The sequence below is a fragment of the Felis catus genome, chromosome E2, assembly GCF_018350175.1.
Source record: "Felis catus isolate Fca126 chromosome E2, F.catus_Fca126_mat1.0, whole genome shotgun sequence".
Classification (NCBI taxonomy): Eukaryota; Metazoa; Chordata; class Mammalia; order Carnivora; family Felidae; genus Felis; species Felis catus.
Window position 1 is genome coordinate 23119662 of NC_058382.1, and position 7707 is coordinate 23127368.

Below are 7707 nucleotides of genomic sequence, written 5' to 3' on the forward strand. Positions count from 1 at the left end.
TCTCACAGATTTTGGCCTTTGTGGACGTGATTGGTATTTATATATTCAAGAAGTGGCTTTATTTTATTTCAGGAATGCCCTGACAAGTCTTTTTTTTTTTTTTTTTAATTCAGCTACTTGCATTTTCTAATGAATACTTGAATAAGATTGTGTTGTAACAAAATACTTCTGGTAAACCCTCCAGAGTGGGGTGGGGTGGAGTGGAGGTAGGTAGCTTTCCAGGACATGCTCCTGACTCTCTTGTAGATTCTCTTGCAGCCAGAGAGGACAGGGAACCCTGCCTCAACATGACCTTCTGATGTTGCAGCCTGGCAAGTCACATACCTGTACCCTCCATCCTTCCAAGGCACTTTTACATTGATATCTACAATAATTCCATGAGTTAGGTCAGACAGAGATTGTAGGGCCCTGTTTCATGGAGGAGAAAATTAAGGCCCTGAGTTGTTAAGTCCTTGCCCAAGTCTCAGACCTGGTAAGTGACATGGGGGTTCCAGAACTGGGGCCACTTGGCACCTTCCTCATCTTTGCACAGATAGGCAAAGCCGAACAAACCCAACTGCAGCGTCACTCAGGGTGATGGGCTTTGTAGTAGACCCTGTGATCACGGCCTCCTCCCTGCGGGTCCCTTGGGTCACACTTAAAGTTGTATGCATCCTCCTCCAGTCGCTGGGTACTTTGTTCAAATGGCCAGCACCCACAGCCCACATCTAAAGATTTCCCTTGAGCTACTGAAGGCACTTGAGCTGCAAGCACAGGAGAGCTGGAAACACCAGGCAGTTTCTCTGCCTTCCCTCCCAGGCCTGCAGCCATCCACTGACAGCTGCAGGGGTGTGAACCCTGCTCCCTTGCCCCAAGGGAAGACCCAAAAACTGTGTGAGGTGCTGTTTATACTCCAGAGCTCCCCAGCAGTTCAGGCAGCAGCTGGGACCTCACCTGGAATCACACCCATGCTTGGCCTCCTCCTCCTTCCCTATCCTCCTTTTCCTCACCCTCCCTGGTTTCTCCTTCCTTGTAAAATCAGCTGCCACAAATCACCACCTCAGAGTCTGCTTCTGGGAGAACCTGACAGCTCTCAGGTTGCTCACAAACTCAGGTCCTTGGGTTCAGCCTCCCAGCTGGAGAGCTGCTGTGCTGGCTTCTAGTAGAATGTCTAATTGATTAAAAAATACTGCTACTGACTTCTAAAATGCTAGGCCACATGGGATCTGTACATGTCACAGACTTACTTCCTTATCATAATCCCAGCTTTCTGTCTGTGGGCATAATCTACAGATTCCTCTCTGAGCTCTTCTGAGTAATCTGGACTTCTTCAGGAGTCAGGCAAGGGGCTTTTCAGCATGAGGCAGCCAACACAACCTCTCCTGAATCTACAAGTCCACTGATCACCTCCGTGCATAAAGCCAGCCCACTTTGGACAACTTGGAGAGGACAAATACCCAGTTGTTAGCAAGGCCTCCAGTCCACTCTCCAACCACAGTCTAGGTCTGTAGAAGAGCACCAACCAAGTTCTCTTATCCTCTGGCTCCCAGGCAGCTTGGGTCAAGGGCAGCACTGGAGGGGAGAGGGGAAGTGAAGTGTTTGCTCCCTTTGCTTCCTCGCTGCCAGGCTGAGCTCCACTATGGAAAACCACAGCTCCTTCCTGAGACCTCTTCCATAGTGGTGCAAGTAGCAATGCTCACAGTTTCTAGCCTTGTATATGATCCCACGTGCCTCGTGGTTGCCTTTAACACACCCCTCCCCACCTCATGAGGGGTCCCTTCATTAGTCCCTCCTCCAGGACCAGGTTCCTGGCTGATTCAGAAGAAGCCACCTGGGGAGACACCTTGGTATCATTGGTAACCCTAGGGAGCCCCCATAAAGGAGTTTTCACCCCAGAGGAGGCATTCTCTTTCTTTTGCTCATATGCTTCCTTTAGTCTTTGCTTTTCCTCTTTATTCAAGTCAGGATCCCAATGACCCATCTGTGCCTGGGGATCCTCCATGATTGTTAGAGTTTACTGAGCTTTCCTCCTTCCTCCTTCCTCCTTCCTCCTTCCTCCTTCCTCCTTCCTCTGCCTCCTTCCTCCTTCTTCCTTCCTCCTTCCTCCTTCCTCCTTCCTCCTTCCTCCTTCCTCCTTCCCAGGGCATTGCTTGGCCAGGTTCGGTGCTGACAACTGGGACACCCAGGACATTATTCCCACTGTCCAGCTTGAGGTCTTGGCACAGGAGGGGGTCTGACAATGATGACTGAATGCCAGACTGATTCAATTCATAACGCAGAGTCCCACGTTCCCAGGTTTATGGAGTCACGACTCTCTTTAGTTTCAAACATTCACATTCTGTGAGATGTCAGGTGCCTTCCCAGTTTCTCCAAGAAGTCTTAGGGGACACTCCCTGGGTACTCATCCCTGTGAGTTTTGCTTCCTATTCCATCTCTTTCCCATGGCCATTGTCCTCTCTCTATCTTGTATCACCCCACATGACTTGTCTTTTTTCCCCAAAGCACTGGTAACAAGAGGGTGAGATGTTTCACCCTGAAGGTTTAGGGTCACCAGAAAGAAATGTCAGCACTCACATAACGGGCACTATCTTCAAGTGGCTACATCATTAGTTGTCACTGCCTTGCGGTTCCCTGACAGCTCAGCTGCAGGACATATCTCCCTGGCTGTCTTCCTTCCTGGGCCCGCCCCCCACCATTTTTCTGCCCTCCTTTATCTCCCCAGCCCTGTATCTTCTCTTCCTGTGGTCCCAAGGCCTCTCCAAACATATAAGACAAGGTTTCAAGTTATAACAGAGCTTAGTTGTCTCTCATTCTCCTTCCCACTGTGCCCTGGGGCCTATATTTTCACACACATAAAAAGATGCTCTAAAGCATTTTTCTAAACTAAAAGGCCATCTACCCTTAGGAAGAGCTTGGCCTCTTTCTTAGAATGCTATAGCCACTGCAGTCAATTTTTGTTTTCAATACCAGCATTCTCTTCTTATTACTCAATTATAACTTGAGCTGCTGAACTGGGTTCCTGTGGGTCACCTTCTGTTCCAAATTCTCCTAGAAGTTGGTGAAGCTGTGCCTGGTTTCCTCTGTCTCCTGCCCTCCTGTCATGTTTAGCTTGGTGATGGGTGCCTGTACCACTGCAGAGCACTCTTGTGCCCTCTGCCACGTTCCTGGTCCCCACTGACATCAGTGCACTTGTGGTGGGCAGTGCCAGGCATATGTCTGGAGTCCCACCACCAAGGTCCTAACTCCAGGCCAGCAGGCCTGTGGAGTCTCTGCTTTTCTGACTTGGAGCTCTCTCTGAAGCTATAGGAGTGACCAGTCCATGCACAGGCACAGCCTGCAAGTACAGGAGGGTTAACACTCAGGGACAAGGAGCAAGCCTCTACCACCAGGGATACGGGTAGAGAATAAATGCCCCACCTCTCATCCTTCAGAGGAGCAATCTGTTCTCACCAGTTCTGCAAAAGGTCTCAGTAGGACTGGGCCTTCATTGCCCACAGTGGTGATCAGCTCAGTAGTGTCCCCTTTTGCAGGCTCTCCTCCTGCTCCCTCATTCCTATTGTCTGGGATCACTTCCCAAATCAGCTACCAGCAACCATGCCTTTGTCTGGGGTCTGCTTTCAGAGAGACCCAAACAAGGACAGATACTCTGTCTGTGTATTCAGTTGCCTTCAGTAATTACTTGTGGTGCTGAACTAGAATCTCCTCGAATCTCCTCGCTGCCCGTTGGTTCAGAGCCATTCTGCAGAGCTTTGCTAACAAATCCTTGACTTTCCTGCTCCTGTTTCTGCAGGGACAAGAGGCTAGTGTGATGGATCTGCCCATATATCTCTTCTCTCATCTAGAGTGTGGTGTTAGACATCTCAAGTCTGGAAACTTGATTCATCTGGGGCAAGTCTTTTGCCAGTCTGAAAAGCCATAAAGTTCTCCTGGTATGTCATGGAGCAAATGATTTCAGTGTCGTATTACTGCCCCCAAACTCCAGTAGAAACGAGTCTGAGGTGTCTCATCTTTTTGAGCAGAAGTGTTAAGAGATGCATTACTCATTGGTATTGCCCAGTTCTTGCCTTGTTAGGAGCTGCAGAGGAAAGTCAATGTTTTGACAAGGAAACTAAGGCCGAGAGCTGGAATGACTGTAAAACTCTGCCAATGGGTGCCCAAAGAATTCCACAGCACTACATCTGACACTTAATTTCCCCCAGAATGAGTTGCCTGTCTCAGCCAGGGGCCTGCTGGACTTATAAATTCTACCAGAGAAGCAGCTTTGTGTTTGCTCATCCTGATCCTTTAAAACAGTGAAATTTCTCTTTGCCCAGTCTCCAGAAATTCCCATGACAATTGGGTTCCTTGCTGGAGCCCTCACATCTGAGAGACTTCCTCTCTTTTCTCTTAGTTTCCTCCCCAGAACTCCAGAGCAGCGACAGCTCGGTGGTCTCAGGGCTCTCCAATCTGGGCACCAAACTGAAGCAGGACATTGCAGTTACTGAAAGAATACTCTTTGTGAATCAGACACTGTATTTGTGCTGTGCATATGTTAAATCCAATCCTTATACTGAGGCCTGTGAGGGGGTATTGCTAGACTCAATCTATCGTTGAGGAAAATGAGGCTCAGAGAGGGTGAGTGATTTAGCTGAGACCACATAGCCAGTATGTGGTAAAGTTCAAAGGCAGTCCCAAGCCTTTTGACTCCACATTCAGTGTTTTCCCCATTAGAATATATTTTCCAGGAGGAGATGGTGCTTGAGGCAGGTTGGATGACATGGATTTGTAGGTGTGTGTTAAGCACTGCTTGGGGTGGGGAGATGCTATATCTACCAAAGAGATGATCTCCAGTGGGGAGCGGGTTCTCCTGAATTTGGAACTGACTGGAGCGTGTGAGACAGCAAGTCCATTGGCTGGCTCTGGGCATCTGGCAGCCTTCCCATCCCCGCATGGTTTCCCAGCTATCCTTAGAGTAGGTTGGGTTGCTCTGGACCCTAGACAACGGTCTAGACATTTGGGGCTTGGTGCTTTATTGCTGATGGATTTCCCAACATGAGGACCCCTGAGATGAGAACCCAAATTTGGTCCAATCATGGTGACCCCAACAGGGATGGACTCCTTTTGTCTTGTGAAGTCTTACCAGGGCAAGTATTTAGTCCCTTGGTGTCCCCTTGGAAGCAGGAATGTAGGCAACAAAAGGTGCGGATGTCATCTCCTGTAATACATGCCTTCCCTCTTCCACGAGGAAATAAGCTATTTTCCTGATGTTAGAACTTGGAGGAGAGACACATGTCGGGGTCACACAGAGCCTCTCTGCTCCATAAGAGCCATTCAGGAGAAAATCCTGGATTAGAGGACACAGTGTACAACCAACGTTTTCCCATCAAAAGGGGTCAATCATTTGTCTAATCACAAGTGCATTTTGCAGATTGTCCCAAATAAATTTGGGTGAATGCAATCCAAAGTTTTTGTCAGTACCTATAAGCCTGCACAGGATCAGACTAATGCCCTGCACTTGTCCTCTTGCACATCACCCTCCAACCATGTTGGCCTCTGTTCTGTTGATCTTCCTGCCAAGCCAGTCAGTTCCTGTGTGTGTGAGAGGTGGGGAGGGGAGGAGAGGGATGGGGGCCTTAACAAATGCTCTTCCTTTCCTGCTTTGCATGGCTGGCTCCTTCCCAGCATGCTGGCCTCCCCTCAACAGCACCTCCTCCAAGTGGCCTTCCCTGTCTAAAACCCGATTCTCTATCACATGACCAAGCTATTTCCTTCCAGTACTGTTGCTATCTAAAATGGTATTGCTTGTTTTTTTCTTTGTCTATTGTTTGCCTCTCCTTATTGGAATTCAAGCTGTTGCCTCTAGAACAGTGCCTGACCCATAGTAGGTGTTCCACAGAACATTTGTTACATGAATGAATTCCTAACAAGAAATATGGTTGCAGCTTCCAGAAACTCCATCTGGAATTCACAGAAAGTTGATAATGACTCTAAATTTCACTTATCTGTTATCTCTAGACTGATGCCCTCCTTCTTCACTACTCTCTCCCTCACCCTGTGATCTTTCTCTCCTTCTTTCTTACAACCCCTCCTCTCTTTTCCCTTCCCCTTCCTTTCACTTGTACTCTGCTCTTTCCTCTATCTTTTCCTTGCTGCTTGCCCAGGATGCAGGCAACTCGGTAGACAAGACAAGGAAACAGTCCCACCTGGTTTACTCACAATGGCCATTGTCATGACTAAGAAAAATTTTTTACTGGTTCATGGATGTCTATGTGACAGTCTATCCCAGGAACCCCAGACAGCCCTAGGGTGCTGAACAGACAGCCTGGCACCCTGATGAGCTTGTCCCTTCTGAGATTACTGTAGTTTAGAGTATATTTGTCAGCATGAATTTTGGGCCTAGGTGCTGGAAATGAACAGGTAAATTCATCATAGGCATAAGACCAGACATACGGAGGCCCTCTTGTTCAAATAGGGAGTTTAATATATTTATAAATGCTTACTGCCTTGTCTGATTCTTACAGGAGCCTTCAGCAGAAAGTCAAAATGTTTCCTTCCAATCCTGCTGAATGATAATGTTCCAGGGAGACCAGCACTTGGAAACAAAAGTGACTACTCTTTTGTCCTAATCTTAAGTCCCATCACCTTGGCTGGAAACTCTGAGTTCTGGTAATGAGTGTTGAGAGGCAATCTGAGGATAGTAATTAGGTATTAAACCTAGACGGGTACTAACCAAAAGGTGTGTGGCCCCTTCTTGCAGCACCAGGAAAGTGAATCTCTCCCAGCCAGCTTATCTGGCCGTTGGCAGGGGGATGGAGCCGCATTGTGGCAAAGTGAAATGTGATTTTAATGATTCCGAGCACATGGTTTCTGCCTCCAGCAGGCTAGATTTGTAGGCTGGCATTTTTTTTTCCTTGGGTAGATTCCAGATGTTGTATAACTTATGCATTTCTAAGCTACAGAATGGTATATGGGGACTTGCCTTTTTGTTATGAGCATGTACAGTGTGGGTAGCGGTTAAGCACTGTCAAACAACCTCCTAAAAGATGCATTGTGCCCAGTCTGCATGGAATAAATTATTGGGAAAAAAAGCCTTAGGTTTTGATAATTTTGAAATAGTTAGAAGATATAGATCAGAGCTTTGGATTTCTGGGCCATCCCCCACCCCAAACACCACCCCCCACTTCATATATATGCACACACACGTGCATGTGCACATGCACGTGCACACACACACACACACACACATACACTCTCCTCTTCCATTTCATTTCTCTTAGACTTATCAAGCTCACCCACCTGGAGCCTGTCTTATAAATGTAGTTTCCCAGCCTCTAACCCAGACCTATCAAAACACCAGGGGTCTGTATAATCAATAAGCCCTCTAAGTAGGGTTGCCAGATAAAATTCAAGGCAGCCAGTGAAATTTGAATTTCAGATAAATAACAAAAATTTTAGTGTAAGTATGCCTCATGCACTATTTGGGGCATACTTATACCAAAAAGTAATTTATCTGAAATTCAAATTTGTACATTTATTTGCTTGAGCTGGCAACCTTAGGCCTGTGGTCCTATACATTAAGGAATTGTTGCAGACCATACCCCCTCTCAGGAATTTGCAATGTCCACTAATGCCTCTGAGAAGTCCTGTAGAAAATACACATACTACACTAAAAAGTTAATTATTGTTTATCTGGAATCATATTTCATTGGGAATCCTATATTTTACCTGACAATCCTACACAGGATCCCT

The 7707-nt window shown here is 47.2% G+C and overlaps 1 long non-coding RNA gene across 1 annotated transcript; it reads left to right on the forward strand.

Moving 5' to 3' along the window:
* The first annotated feature begins 5605 nt into the window (after positions 1–5605).
* On the forward strand, positions 5606–6687 carry LOC109494833. The gene is made up of 2 exons (XR_002149914.3): positions 5606–6375; positions 6480–6687. It is a non-coding gene; the product is annotated as an uncharacterized LOC109494833 (long non-coding RNA).
* Positions 6688–7707: the final 1020 nt, after the last annotated feature.